The sequence below is a fragment of the Cololabis saira genome, chromosome 10 (genome assembly GCF_033807715.1).
Source record: "Cololabis saira isolate AMF1-May2022 chromosome 10, fColSai1.1, whole genome shotgun sequence".
In the NCBI taxonomy this organism is placed as follows: Eukaryota; Metazoa; Chordata; class Actinopteri; order Beloniformes; family Belonidae; genus Cololabis; species Cololabis saira.
The window spans coordinates 7,226,481-7,241,948 of record NC_084596.1 but is presented as its reverse complement, the minus strand read 5'-3'; the positions used below and the strand labels follow the sequence as shown (position 1 = coordinate 7,241,948).

Below are 15,468 nucleotides of genomic sequence, written 5' to 3'. Positions count from 1 at the left end.
TATCTACTCAGTGCGGCTCGGCTCGGGACGGCTCGTCTCGCCTCTACCCGCCTCTACCCGCTTTGTCCCTGTTTGTTTTTCCACAGCCAGTTGAGAAGTGGGCAGGTTGGGGTGAAGCTGCTGGGATGTACTCGATTGCGTAATCCTTTTGTTCGTGTCGGCGCTGATGAGAAATAAGCTGGAGCCGCGAGCGGCTGAGAAGAAAACAGAGCTCCTGTGGATCTGATCGTTCCTTATCGCCCATCTACATCCCTTTTTTAATTCTCTCGTCAGCCACCAGGTTTATGAACATCTGCACCTCAGAGTTGGATCACCAAACAGACGTTTGCGCTGTATAATGAAATCACCGCGAGCCGCCAGTCGCTCTCGCGCTGACTCCCGCTTCCTGATTGAAACGTCTGACGGCCCGGCCCCCCGACCAATCAGTGGCGTGGAGGGTGATGACGTCAGATATAATGCCGGCTCAGCCCGGTTAGAACCTTGGCAGAATGGTTACAGAAACCCACCCGCCTTGGCCCCTGGTGGAAAAGCGCAAGACGGGGGCGTGGCGGGTAGAAGCGAGCTGAGTAGATACTTGTGGAAAAGGGCCATATTAGAATGTTGTAATGCAATGGATGACAACACATGTCTAACTGGATATACCTGCAAACATGCAGCTTATACAACAAGAAGTTGATGTATAAGCTAAGGGACAAATGTCGGTAAGTAGCTTGTGATATTGAAGAAACCATCATCAAAGAGTTACTTTCCCTGACATGACTGCTCACCTTCTCATGTGGCTGGAAAACTGCGACGTCTCATTCAGCTGTTTCAGGTACTTTCCTGCAGCGTTGGTATGGCAGTCAACATGGCTGCTTGCCAAGCAGTTGACCTGGGTTTGCTTCCCAGCCAATGCAAGAAACATGAGGTCTTCATAAGTGTAATGCTTTTTGTTGGGGAAGAATATGTTTTGGACAATCAGACTTTACGTAATTGTACATGGCTTCAAACGTTTTTTGGAAATGAGTCCTAATTGATGACTTGACAGACAATAAATTAGACATATAGTCTCACACATATATGCGCAAGTAGACAGGTAACATATATCTTTATGTGGCGGCACGTTCACTATTATTTAATTTTGGGATCTGAAGATCTTTTTCTGTTTACCAACAACACCGCCTTTGATTTGGGCCCTACGACCCATACGAAAGGTCAATCATCACGTCTACAAAAGGACACGAAGGTTCGTTCACTCAGGGATGGAGATAGGGGACAGAGTTCAATAATACAAACAATATTTTATTATTTAAAAAAGGCACATTGGTTGGGGCAATAAAACAAAAAAGGATCCCAATTGAAGAATGGGGAAAGGGTTTACGGACTAGGCCTTACCGGCTTACCTCTTGGCATGAAAGGGAAGCAAGATGTAGGTTTTCACCATTCACACATCATTCCAATGTTGGTCTTCAGGTAAAGCATTATACTACATTCAAACAAACACACATTTATTTCAGCCAAATGTTCAAGCATGTGACAAGTTGTTGTTGTGGCCGAGTGGTTATGGCGATGGACTTGAAATCCATTGGGGATTCCCTGCGCAGGTTCAAACCCTGCCAACAACGGTTAATGTTTGAACATGCAAGAAGACTTGCAGTTGTTAACCATAGACTAAAATGTCTTTCAAAACTAATCAGAGGAGTTTTTATGTGTTATCCCCAGCATGCATTAATAGGTCACATCAGCCTACATTAAGTTAGTTTTACATTTCTTTACAAGCAGTCGGCCCAGGTTTGCAGTTTTGGCATGGAGCTGCTTCAAACCTATAACGAACTGCTTATGTCAATGGGGTCTTTATGGAGGCCCTGTGGCTTAGTTGGTCAAAGTGCCTGTCTAGTAAATAGGAGATCCTCGGTTCAAATCCCAGCAGAGCCTCTAAACTCAAATGTCTTGAAGGTCGGAAAGATCACATTTCTCTCATTCCTGGTTCTGGCACTATTTCTCACATGCTTGCTTAATTATAGCAGAGTACTTTGTCAAAAGTACTCCTGCTCTTAGTGAACGTGGATGCTCTCTGTTTTGTCATTCTATTGGAGCCTCTCTTTTCATATCCTGCAAAAATGTGCGTATGAATCGTGTAGGGGGGGGAAGGACGGGGGAGCGGAGGCCGAAGCCAGGAGGCAGGACCAGCAGAGCCGGCCCTGGAAAGACGCCCATGTTCCCCCGCCGGCCATCCAGTAGCGGGGGCCGACCCTCCGAGCCGGGCCAAGGCCCCACCGTACCTCCACGGGCGCCCCCGGCGCCGACGGAGCCCCCAGTCGGAGGGGGAAACGGCCCATTCCCCCCTGTGATCCTGAAAGGATCATTAATCATTATCCATATTCCTTGACATGCATAGTTCTCACACTTAGGGTATGTTAATACGGCGCAAAAACTTCTTCAGTAAGAGAATATTTAACATAAGTAGTTCCATCCCACAGCGAGGATCACCATCTGAGACACTGTCCCAGCTGCTAAGACGTGGCGTGGGTGGGTACAAAAGAAAGCCCTGTTCATTCAAATGTCAACGACAGTTGTCATTATCAAACCTCTCCAAGTCTATGGTCTCTTTCTAATGGTGCTTTTCCACTAGTATCTACTCAGTGCGGCTCGGCTCGGGACGGCTCGTCTCGCCTCTACCCGCCTCTACCCGCTTTGTACCCGTTTGTTTTTCCACAGCCAGTTTAGAAGTGGGCAGGTTGGGGTGAAGCTGCTGGGATGTACTCGATTGCGCAATCCTTTTGTTCGTGTCGGCGCTGATGAGAAATCAGCTGGAGCCCCGAGCGGCTGAGAAGAAAACAGAGCTCCTGTGGATCTGATCGTTCCTTATCGCCCATCTACATCCCTTTTTTAATTCTCTCGTCAGCCACCAGGTTTATGAACATCTGCACCTCAGAGTTGGATCACCAAACAGACGTTTGCGCTGTATAATGAAATCACCGCGAGCCGCCAGTCGCTCTCGCGCTGACTCCCGCTTCCTGATTGAAACGTCTGACGGCCCGGCCCCCCGACCAATCAGTGGCGTGGAGGGTGATGACGTCAGATATAATGCCGGCTCAGCCCGGTTAGAACCTCGGCAGAATGGTTACAGAAACCCACCCGCCTTGGCCCCTGGTGGAAAAGCGCAAGACGGGGGCGTGGCTGGTAGAAGCGAGCTGAGTAGATACTTGTGGAAAAGGGCCATATTAGAATGTTGTAATGCAATGGATGACAACACATGTCTAACTGGATATTCCTGCAAACATGCAGCTTATACAACAAGAAGTTGATGTATAAGCTAAGGGACAAATGGCGGTAAGTAGCTTGTGATATTGAAGAAACCATCATCAAAGAGTTACTTTCCCTGACATGACTGCTCACCTTCTCATGTGGCTGGAAAACTGCGACGTCTCATTCAGCTGTTTCAGGTACTTTCCTGCAGCGTTGGTATGGCAGTCAACATGGCTGCTTGCCAAGCAGTTGACCTGGGTTTGCTTCCCAGCCAATGCAAGAAACATGAGGTCTTCATAAGTGTAATGCTTTTTGTTGGGGAAGAATATGTTTTGGACAATCAGACTTTACGTAATTGTACATGGCTTCAAACGTTTTTTGGAAATGAGTCCTAATTGATGACTTGACAGACATTAAATTAGACATATAGTCTCACACATATATGCGCAAGTAGACAGGTAACATATATCTTTATGTGGCGGCACGTTCACTATTATTTAATTTTGGGATCTGAAGATCTTTTTCTGTTTACCAACAACACCGCCTTTGATTTGGGCCCTACGACCCATACGAAAGGTCAATCATCACGTCTACAAAAGGACACGAAGGTTCGTTCACTCAGGGATGGAGATAGGGGACAGAGTTCAATAATACAAACAATATTTTATTATTTAAAAAAGGCACATTGGTTGGGGCAATAAAACAAAAAAGGATCCCAATTGAAGAATGGGGAAAGGGTTTACGGACTAGGCCTTACCGGCTTACCTATTGGCATGAAAGGGAAGCAAGATGTAGGTTTTCACCATTCACACATCATTCCAATGTTGGTCTTCAGGTAAAGCATTATACTACATTCAAACAAACACACATTTATTTCAGCCAAATGTTCAAGCATGTGACAAGTTGTTGTGGCCGAGTGGTTAAGGCGATGGACTTGAAATCCATTGGGGATTCCCCGCGCAGGTTCAAACCCTGCCAACAACGGTTAATGTTTGAACATGCAAGAAGACTTGCAGTTGTTAACCATAGACTAAAATGTCTTTCAAAACTAATCAGAGGAGTTTTTATGTGTTATCCCCAGCATGCATTAATAGGTAACATCAGCCTACATTAAGTTAGTTTTACATTTCTTTACAAGCAGTCGGCCCAGGTTTGCAGTTTTGGCATGGAGCTGCTTCAAACCTATAACGAACTGCTTATTTCAATGGGGTCTTTATGGAGGCCCTGTGGCTTAGTTGGTCAAAGTGCCTGTCTAGTAAATAGGAGATCCTGGGTTCAAATCCCAGCAGAGCCTCTAAACTCAAATGTCTTGAAGGTCGGAAAGATCACATTTCTCTCATTCCTGGTTCTGGCACTATTTCTCACATGCTTGCTTAATTATAGCAGAGTACTTTGTCAAAAGTACTCCTGCTCTTAGTGAACGTGGATGCTCTCTGTTTTGTCATTCTATTGGAGCCTCTCTTTTCATATCCTGCAAAAATGTGCATATGAATCGTGTAGGGGGGGGAAGGACGGGGGAGCGGAGGCCGAAGCCAGGAGGCAGGACCAGCAGAGCCGGCCCTGGAAAGACGCCCATGTTCCCCCGCCGGCCATCCAGTAGCGGGGGCCGACCCTCCGAGCCGGGCCAGGGCCCCACCGTACCTCCACGGGCGCCCCCGGCGCCGACGGAGCCCCCAGTCGGAGGGGGAAACGGCCCATTCCCCCCTGTGATCCTGAAAGGATCATTAATCATTATCCATATTCCTTGACATGCATAGTTCTCACACTTAGGGTATGTTAATACGGCGCAAAAACTTCTTCAGTAAGAGAATATTTAACATAAGTAGTTCCATCCCACAGCGAGGATCACCATCTGAGACACTGTCCCAGCTGCTAAGACGTGGCGTGGGTGGGTACAAAGAGAAAACCCTGTTCATTCAAATGTCAATGACAGTTGTCATTATCAAACCTCTCCACGTCCATGGTCTCTTTCTAATGGCGCTTTTCCACTAGTATCTACTCAGTGCGGCTCGGCTCGGGACGGCTCGTCTCGCCTGTACCCGCCTCTACCCGCCTCTACCCGCTTTGTCCCCGTTTGTTTTTCCACAGCCAGTTTAGAAGTGGGCAGGTTGGGGTGAAGCTGCTGGGATGTACTCGATTGCGCAATCCTTTTGTTCGTGTCGGCGCTGATGAGAAATCAGCTGGAGCCGCGAGCGGCTGAGAAGAAAACAGAGCTCCTGTGGATCTGATCGTTCCTTATCGCCCATCTACATCCCTTTTTTAATTCTCTCGTCAGCCACCAGGTTTATGAACATCTGCACCTCAGAGTTGGATCACCAAACAGACGTTTGCGCTGTATAATGAAATCACCGCGAGCCGCCAGTCGCTCTCGCGCTGACTCCCGCTTCCTGATTGAAACGTCTGACGGCCCGGCCCCCCGACCAATCAGTGGCGTGGAGGGTGATGACGTCAGATATAATGCCGGCTCAGCCCGGTTAGAACCTCGGCAGAATGGTTACAGAAACCCACCCGCCTTGGCCCCTAGTGCAAAAGCGCAAGACGGGGGCGTGGCGGGTAGAAGCGAGCTGAGTAGATACTTGTGGAAAAGGGCCATATTAGAATGTTGTAATGCAATGGATGACAACACATGTCTAACTGGATATACCTGCAAACATGCAGCTTATACAACAAGAAGTTGATGTATAAGCTAAGGGACAAATGGCGGTAAGTAGCTTGTGATATTGAAGAAACCATCATCAAAGAGTTACTTTCCCTGACATGACTGCTCACCGTCTCATGTGGCTGGAAAACTGCGACGTCTCATTCAGCTGTTTCAGGTACTTTCCTGCAGCGTTGGTATGGCAGTCAACATGGCTGCTTGCCAAGCAGTTGACCTGGGTTTGCTTCCCAGCCAATGCAAGAAACATGAGGTCTTCATAAGTGTAATGCTTTTTGTTGGGGAAGAATATGTTTTGGACAATCAGACTTTACGTAATTGTACATGGCTTCAAACGTTTTTTGGAAATGAGTCCTAATTGATGACTTGACAGACATTAAATTAGACATATAGTCTCACACATATATGCGCAAGTAGACAGGTGTTGTGCGTCGCCCACGTGAAATCTGGACTTATAAATGTATGAATATTTTGTGATTATGAGGACCTGTAAAACCAGACTTTGCCCCTTCTTCCTGAAGTCCTGCGACCCCCTGCTGCTAACTCCTGGTTATCTCGGCCTGGGTCGAGATAGTCCGTTTACGACCCCCACGGCATGGCCGGAGATCAAAACAAGGACCCAGCAGGGTTTCTGCCAGGGAAAACAGACTTCCTTGGGGTTTTATGACACCTAAGCAGGGGTCGGGATGCAGCGGAGCCCTAAAACCAGACCTCAAAATGGTACTGCTTCTTTGAACCCCCCCCCTTTTCCGCTTTAATGTGCCTCATAAAATGGCGCCGTTGCCTGAACTACAACCCCCAGCATGCCTTGCGGGGGGGGGGTGGCGCCTACAAGCGCGCGCATCCAATCGCAATGAGGCACCGATGACGTCACCGCAGCGCGCGTAGGATCAAAACCCCTGCCGCTGCTTCTTTTTCGCTCTTCCGATCACCCTCTCATCCGAGCCGGATCGTTTGGCTCTGGGCCAAGATCCCATCTCCCTTTCTCCCCCCGGCTGGGGGGAGGTGTAAGGCCCCATCGGGCCGCTCCGTTGGACCTGCAGCCCGTTGAAGCCGCGGTGCACGGAGCCGCCCCCATCCTCTCTTCTCAACTTCATCTCATCGGCGCAGGCCAAAGCATCCCATCTCCTCTCTCTCCCCCCGGGCTGGGGGGAGGCAGGAGGCCCGCACCGGACCGGGCCCTGCGGGGTCCGGCCGTTGAAGCCGCGGTCCCCCGGGAGGCTCCGATTTCTCACTAAACTCCGTTCCTCTTTAAGTTCACAGATCCAAGCTTCCGACGCCCACGCGCTCCCGGCAACCAGATCGGGACACAGCTGCGATTGAGTTCTCTGACTGAACCCCCCCTCCCCGCTCGGAGCCCCTGTCTGCGAACCGGCGCAGGGATCGGGGACGGACGGCCGGCGTCTCGCCCGGCGTGAGCTCTCCCGGGGCCCGGACGGCCGCGCGTCGGCGACCGGCGCAGAGAGGGAAGCACGGCAAGGAGAGACCGGTCCCCCCGCCGCGCCTAGGAATGCGTGTGAGCCTCCGTTTTGGTCCGGAACCACGGCCCGGCACGAGGCGGCCCCCGCCGCTGTCTAATCCGTTTCAGGGGAAGGGACGGGACGCGATAGCCTGACTGCGAAACCCCAGCAGGACCGCGAACCCGACAAACCCGCAGGCACCCGATTCCGGATCCCAGAGGAGACGTGAGCCCGCGTAGCAGTTATCAGTAATTTAAGAGTGTTCAGAACTGTGTGTGAGATTGTGAGACCTGGGTGTATGAGTTTAACTGGGAGTGTTACAGAGCTAAATCTGTGTTCAGAGCTGAGATTACACCACCATCATTATAAGGACTGTTTTCATTAATTTGTAGCCACTACTTTCTGCTAGTCATTCATGTTTTAAAGCGCTGTTTTCTGCAGTTGATCACGGTTTAACACCGGGATCACCATCCGTGCTAATTACACGCGGCCAAGAGGGCGCGTCCATCTTTAAAAGACCACAGGAACCCTGTTTGAACTGTAGATGTTCTGTATCTTCGTTATTATTGCTTGATTTCTTTTCTTTTTCATTCCATGCATTTAACGTTTATGTTTCATTTTATTGATTGTTGTTTTTCTTGTTAGTTAATGGTTTTATAATAATGTCGTGTGCCATCAGATTTATTCGGGTACTTATTTACATCTCTTTTGATACCCGTATGTAAATAAACTCTGATTGATTTCTTTATGAGTGGTTGTGTTATTTCATGCAAGATTTGGTCACAAATTGATTTGTTTAAGCAGAGCCTAGTGTTCGGATATCACGCCTTCACTGTTATTCTGTAAGATTTGCTGTTCTGCAGGATAATTCAAATCATAATGAGACTGATTTTCTGCTGTTAGTTATCGAATCCCACCGGAAGTAAGGCCCCGGCGGTGGTGCCCCTACGAGAATTATCATTTTTGATAATACAATTTGATAAATAGTCAGAATTATTAATTATTAATAATTCTTTAATAGAATTATCATTAGCCTTGATAACTGGACAGCCAAGCTACCTATGAGTTGCACAACACAGGTAACATATATCTTTATGTGGCGGCACGTTCACTATTATTTAAGTTTGGGATCTGAAGATCTTTTTCCGTTTACCAACAACACCGCCTTTGATTTGGGCCCTAGGACCCATACTAAAGGTCAATCATCACGTCTACAAAAGGACACGAAGGTTCGTTCACTCAGGGATGGAGATAGGGGACAGAGTTCAATAATACAAACAATATTTTATTATTTAAAAAAGGCACATTGGTTGGGGCAATAAAACAAAAAAGGATCCCAATTGAAGAATGGGGAAAGGGATTACGGACTAGGCCTTACCGGCTTACCTCTTGGCATGAAAGGGAAGCAAGATGTAGGTTTTCACCATTCACACATCATTCCAATGTTGGTCTTCAGGTAAAACATTGTACTACAGTCTTGAAACTTTGATTAAGGGGGTTATAGATTAAGGGGGAAAAGAAATAGAAACTGAATGATGATCAATAACCTGTTGCACAGTTCCTGTAGTTAAGTGGCTATTGTGTTTGTCTCACATGAAAAAGGTCCCTTGTCTGGTTCTACCAGGCTGAACTTCTGGATCAGGACCTATCAGTGAACAGAGCATATCATCCACTGGAAGATTTACAGCACTGTTTTGTATTAGAAGAACTTCATCGATGACAGCTTTTTCAGCAGGAAAAGCACAATTGCATGTGGTGTGTGGAAGAGATATCGTAGTGACCATTGTTCATATGTATCAGTCATGCATATCCAAAACAGGCTTTCTCCCCGTCGGGGAATCGAACCCCGGTCTTCTGCGTGACAGGCAGAGATACTGTCCACTATACTAACGAGGACATCTGATGATCTGTGATCAATAGTTCACAACAAAATTGGTCCCGGCACAGAGATAAGTACAGGAACAAACCTCAGACGAATTTTTCTGATTCCAACAAACACACATTTATGTCAGCCAAATGTTCTAGCATGCGACAAGTTGTTGTGGCCGAGTGGTTAAGGCGATGGACTTGAAATCCATTGGGGATTCCCCGCGCAGGTTCAAACCCTGCCAACAACGCTTAATGTTTGAACATGCAAGAAGACTTGCAGTTGTTAACTGTCGACTAAAATGTCTTTCAAAACTAATCAGAGGAGTTTTTATGCGTTATCCCCAGCATGCATTAATAGGTAACATCAGCCTACATGAAGTTAGTTTTACGTTTCTTTCCAAGCAGTCGGCCCAGGTTTTCAGTTTTGGCATGGAGCTGCTTCAAACCTATAACGACCTGCTTATTTCAATGGGGTCTGTATGGAGGCCCTGTGGCTTAGTTGGTCAAAGTGCCTGTCTAGTAAACAGGAGATCCTGGGTTCAAATCCCAGCAGAGCCTCTAAACTCAAATGTCTTGAAGGTCTGAAAGATCACATTTCTCTCATTCCTGGTTCTGGCACTATTTCTCACATGCTTGCTTTATTATAGCAGAGTGCTTTGTCAAAAGTACTCCTGCTCTTAGTGAACGTGGATGCTCTCTGTTTTGTCATTCTATTGGAGCCTCTCTTTTCATATCCTGCAAAAATTTCTAAAATCATGGAATTGGTTAGTTCGTCTCTCAACACAATTGACCGAGAGGACAGGCCATTGTTGTGCCAAAAAGGGAGTGCTGGTGCAGTTATTAATAATCATCTTTTGATAATTAATAATAATTAATAAAGAAGACCCTGGTGTTGAGTGCATGTGATTAATGCCATAAAAACAGGGAGGGGGAGGACCAAGTATCAATTTGACACCGACCCCCCCCCCCCCCGAACTAAATGTCCTTGTCAAATGTATTTATTAAGTGTTGAATGTGCAGTGTCTACAGTGCTGTTAAAACCGTGAGGCGGGGAGTGCCGGGCCACGCGGGACAATGCCCCCCATGACCCGGACCCCCCAGACGGAGGGGGAAACGGTCCAACATCCCCCCATTCATACTGACAACATAAGACATAGACACCTGGGAATGGTGCCACCCCGCCGCCGCGCCCTCTCGCGCACCCCTCGGCCAGGGGAGGCCGGGCCCCCCGAGCTGGACCCCCACGCCCACTGCCCAGCCCCCCCCAGGAGCACCGGAGACGCCCTAGCCACCGCCCCCCGCCCGAGCACCCCCCAGCCACCACCCCCACTGCCATGAGGTAACCCCCCCCCATAGGCCCCCACCGGCTAGGGACAGGGCCCCACGGACCCACCCACCGCCCCCCAGGGGCCACCAAAGGCCCGCGCCCCAGCCCCCCCAAGCCGACCCCCAACCCCAAGGGCCACGAGATCACCACCCCCCCCCCGCCCCCACTAGGTAATGAAGCCTATAATCGGGGACCAGAGAGAGTGCAATTCAGCCGAATGTTGTTCAGTGGAGGCAGACATTAACTCACTACTGATATGATCTAATAAAAGATTCCTAAAGTGGTTGATACATAAACTGGACTTTTGTTTCCAATTCACTAGAATGGTTTTCTTTGCGATACATAAGGCAGTGAGAACCCGGTGTGTCCAGTTAGGTTCCATTTGAATATATCCCAGGTGACCTAATATACATATCGTGGGGCACACTGGAATTCTGTAGTTGATCCATGTGGATAAATCCTCACAAATCTCCTTCCAGAACCTCTGTACCAGTGTACAAAACCATAAAGCATGCATATAATTATCAGGGGTGTTCTCTGTGCACTGTGAACAGATATTAGAGGTGACAAAGCCCATCTGGAACATCCTTTGTCCTGTATAGTGTATTCTATGAAGAGCTTTGTACTGTATAAGTTGTAAGTTTGGGTTCTTAGTCATAGTAAACGTATTAAAGCATATTTGTGACCAAGAAAACTGGTCGGTGTTAAGAGAGAGATCCGCCTCCCACTTGGAGATCGGGAGAGAGACTGAATCGTCCAGTTTAGACACTAACCTGTAGAGTTTTGATAACAACTTTAAAGTGCTTAGATTCAATAAATCAATTATCCTAGTGGGCCTTAAGTTGTTGGTACTCTAAAAATGTATTACTGCTAACTCCATATTGAATAATAAGTGTATTGAAAGGTACAAACTGTCCTCCTATAATTACGTGCTGTAAGTACCGTATTCCTTGATCTCTCCATTGAACAAAGTTTACCATCTTTTTATCATTTTTCAGGATGTCTGGGTTGTTCCATATGGGTGTACGGCCACATGGAAAAAGTGAAATTTTAGCTACTTTAAGAAATTCCCACCAAGCTGTCAGAGTTGTGCTAATATTAATGCTTTTGAAACCTTGATGATGTTTGATGCTTTGACTAATAAATGGTAACTCTGAGATTTCTAGCTCGTTGCAAAACACTTGCTCTGAGTCCAGCCATTGACTATAGATGATAGATGACTATATGGATGATCTTTTGACCATTTTACAATATACTGTAATTTATTGGCTATGAAGTAATACTGGAAATTAGGTTACTCTAAACCTCCACATTCTTTGGATTTTTGCAATGTCTTTAAACTAATACGTGGTGTTTTATTTTTCCACAGAAATTTTGATACATATGAGTCCAATGATTTAAACCAGGAAAGAGGGGGTTTGCATGGTATCATTGAAAAAAAAAAAATTACTTTTGGTAAAACCATCATTTTAATGGTGGCAATTCTTCCCATGAGTGAAATGGGGAGAGAGCTCCATCTGGAAAGATAATCTTCTATTTTCTTTAGAAGTGAAACATAATTTAATTTTATTAACTCTGACAGCCTAGGGGAGATGTTTATGCCTAAATATCTAATGTTCCCTGATTGTAATTGAGTATTGGTTATATTCCTAAAATTGCAGTTAACACACAAAACAGTGGATTTAGACCAATTAATAGAATAGTCAGACAGAGATGAAAATCCCTCTATAAGTGCGATTGTCTGTGATAGTGAAGATCTTCTGTAGGAAGAGGAGTACGTCATCCACATAAAGACTTATTTTGTGCTCTAATATTTTGCATTGTATACCTTTAATATTTTGATTTTGTCTAATAGCTGCTGCTAAAGGTTTAATAAATATTGCAAATAGTGAGGGAGGGAGAGGGCAACCCTGTCTAGTGCCTCTTTGCAAGTTAAAACTTGTAGAGATTTGATCATTTGTCCCTACACGTGCCTTGGGAGAGTTGTATAATATTTTTATCCAGTCAATGAAAGATTCGCCAAATCTCGCCAAATTCCTGTTTATTGATACTCGAATAGTCTATAATATTTAATAATCTACGAATATTAGTAGCACAATGTCTACCTTTAATGAAACCTGTTTGATCCGGATGTATAATAGAAGGGGGGACTCTTTTCAGACGTTCGGTAAGAGCCTTGCTGATTTTTTTAAGGTCTACATATCAATGATATATTCTTTTAAATTAAAATTTATTAGTTAGTTAGTTAGTTTAGTTTAAGTTTATTTCAGTCATATATACCTTTCAAGGCAACAAGGAACAGACAGTTTTTTTTACAATTTTACTGAAGAGAGAGATTATTAATGCCCGCCTACTACACAACTTAAGCTACACAATACATGGTGTCAAGTGTTGCATACATACATGTACACACATAGATACATATACACACACATACATATCTCTTTTCCCCTTTTTTCAACTATAGCCATATGTGGCAGGGTGGAGGAGCTGCAGCCACACCTGTGTCCCGTCAGCCTCTCCACCCTGCCAGCCTTATAAGGGAGAGACAGAGAAGCTGCAAGGAGGACTGGGAGAAGCTGCTGGTCGTGGTGCTTGTGCACGCGTGTCTTGGGTGTGAGGTTCCAGTGATTAATAAAGGGGTTCTGCACAAAACTCCGTGTCCTCTCTATCCTGTCGGTCGGGCACCGTAGCACTCGCCCTGCTACACTGGCGCCCAACGTGGGGCCCGACGGGATGGAGAAGGGAGGCACGGAGCGGGCCCTGGAGGCGCTCGCCCATGCCATGGTGGACCTGGCCGCCCTGCTCCGTGACCAGGGCGAGCAGCAGCTGGCGAGGCTGGAAGTGCTCGTGGCCGCGGAGCGACCCACCCCTGCGCCACGCTTGAGGTTCGCCGCAGCAGCGCGGGAGGGGCTGGCGGCGCCGCAGCTGAGAGGTCGGGAGGCAGAAGCTGCGGCCCGCCAAGCGACGGCTCCCGAGGCGGCGGGACCCCCGGAGCGGCCCACCCCGGCACCATGCCTGAGGTTCGCCGCGGCAGCGCTGGCGGGGCTGCAGCCGACCGGCCGGGAGGCAGTGGCTGCATGTCGCCAGACGACGGCTCCCGAGGCGGAGGCGGAGTCGGGGGCGAAGTATGAGGGGGCTGCGGAGGTGGAGGCGGACCAGCAGCCGGAGCAGGGTGGCGTTACGGAGGAGGCGGTCCTGGACACACCAGCTCCAGAGCAGGGCTGCGCCGTGGAGAAGGCGGTCCTGGAGGCGGACCAGCGGCCAACGCGGGTTATTTGGCCGCTCACACTTGGGATATTTTTTTAGCCTTTTATTTTCCTTCATATGAGGTTAGACATAATTACATGGAAAATTTAACTGACCAATGCACTTCTTGTACAATGTTTGTGATGCATATGGTTCATTGTTTTACATTGAACTGTTTAAAAAAACAAGGAATCTTAAAGGGGACCTATTATGAAAAATACGTTTTTTTCTTGCTTTAACATACTGTATATAAATTGGTCTCCCCTCAGCCTGCCAACTCAGAGAAGGAGGAAAGCAACCAAATTCTGCAGTGTCTGTACAGCCGCCCGGATGAGCCGTCCAGTGTGATGTGGATCTACGAGCCGTTCAGATTCTGCTCCCGTCGTTACGTAACGACAGGCGTGATGTGTGAAACCACGACCACAACTAACTCCACCGGCCGGAGCTCCTGCCATTTTTTCATAGTGGTGTATTGCGTCATTCAGGCAGCCAATCAGCACAGAGCCTCGTTATCATAGCCCCGCCCACTCAGAATCCCGCATAGATAATGAGGTTAGAGAATGGGAAGATAAAGACATGGTTTAGAGGCTGAAATTCTAATTTATTTAGAAAAAACAATCAAAAGCTTGTTTTTAAGACATTCAAGGCCTGTTTAAAATAGGTATTAGATGCCATAATAGGTCCCCTTTAAGTTAGTCTTTACAAGTGTAAAGTTGGGGACTACATTGTGTTTGTATTTATGAAGGAATGTTACATTCAGGTCAAAAGCTTTTTTGTGGAAAGTTGAATAAACATTGGCATAAGGCAAGCATATTTGCATATTTTCTCATACTAATAGTATTAAAAACATTTTAAAAAATACTTTAAGGTAATTTAGAACAGCACAAAAATGTGTGAATAAATGTGCGATTAATATGCGATTAATCGCGAGTTAACTATGGACAACATGCGATTAATCGCGATTAAAAAAATTAATCGTTTGACAGCCCTAATATATATGTATATATTCATGAGTTCCAACATCTGAACCCCAGAACCCAAACCATCTCCCAATTTAGTAAACAACAACAAACAACTAGCTGGAACTCTGCTGAGGCAGCAGGACATAGCTGAACACACAGGACAGGGGCCGGTCCTGGTCCTGGTCCTGGTTCTGCTTCTGGTCCTGGTCCTGGACCCGGTCCCGGTCCTGGTCCTGGTCCTGGTCCTGGTCCCGGTCCACCGGGGTCCCGGGTTCTGGTCCATGGGGCTGGTAACCCCCGTCGTCACGTGGTAACGTCAGGTTATAGGACGGGTTCTGGAACACCGAGGCGGTTGCCGTGGGAACCACCGGAGGGGGCGGGGCGTGGGCTTGATTGACAGGTCGAGGCCGTGGTTGGTGGTGGACGTGGGGGACGTCGGTGTCCTCATGGTCGCCATGGTGACCCGGGTCGGGGTGGACCTGGGGGGCCCAGAAGGACCAGGGGGGTCAAAATCAGGGATGGGAGAGTACTCACATTTCTTTTTTACATATTTTTTCTTTTTTTCCCTTTTATGAAAAGTTTCATTTTTTAAATTATATTATTTCTTTGTTCCTTTTTTCCTTTTTCTTCTTTTTTCATGTATGAAGACCTTATTTGTTTTATATATTTTTTCCTTTAAAATTTTTTTTTCTACCTATAAAAAACTTATTTTTTTCT

The 15,468-nt window shown here is 47.0% G+C and overlaps 7 non-coding genes across 7 annotated transcripts; 6 read left to right on the top strand and 1 right to left on the bottom strand.

Annotated features, from left to right (window-relative positions):
- The first annotated feature begins 1,522 nt into the window (after positions 1–1,522).
- trnas-uga (transfer RNA serine (anticodon UGA)) lies at positions 1,523–1,604 on the top strand. The gene has a single exon. It is a non-coding gene; the product is annotated as a tRNA-Ser (tRNA).
- A 236-nt stretch (positions 1,605–1,840) lies between these two features.
- trnat-agu (transfer RNA threonine (anticodon AGU)) lies at positions 1,841–1,914 on the top strand. Its single transcript has one exon. It is a non-coding gene; the product is annotated as a tRNA-Thr (tRNA).
- A 2,216-nt stretch (positions 1,915–4,130) lies between these two features.
- Positions 4,131–4,212, top strand: trnas-uga (transfer RNA serine (anticodon UGA)). The gene has a single exon. It is a non-coding gene; the product is annotated as a tRNA-Ser (tRNA).
- Positions 4,213–4,448: 236 nt separating this feature from the next.
- On the top strand, positions 4,449–4,522 carry trnat-agu (transfer RNA threonine (anticodon AGU)). The gene has a single exon. It is a non-coding gene; the product is annotated as a tRNA-Thr (tRNA).
- Positions 4,523–9,168: 4,646 nt separating this feature from the next.
- trnad-guc (transfer RNA aspartic acid (anticodon GUC)) lies at positions 9,169–9,240 on the bottom strand. Its single transcript has one exon. It is a non-coding gene; the product is annotated as a tRNA-Asp (tRNA).
- A 139-nt stretch (positions 9,241–9,379) lies between these two features.
- Positions 9,380–9,461, top strand: trnas-uga (transfer RNA serine (anticodon UGA)). The gene has a single exon. It is a non-coding gene; the product is annotated as a tRNA-Ser (tRNA).
- Positions 9,462–9,697: 236 nt separating this feature from the next.
- trnat-agu (transfer RNA threonine (anticodon AGU)) lies at positions 9,698–9,771 on the top strand. The gene has a single exon. It is a non-coding gene; the product is annotated as a tRNA-Thr (tRNA).
- The last annotated feature ends 5,697 nt before the right edge of the window (positions 9,772–15,468 follow it).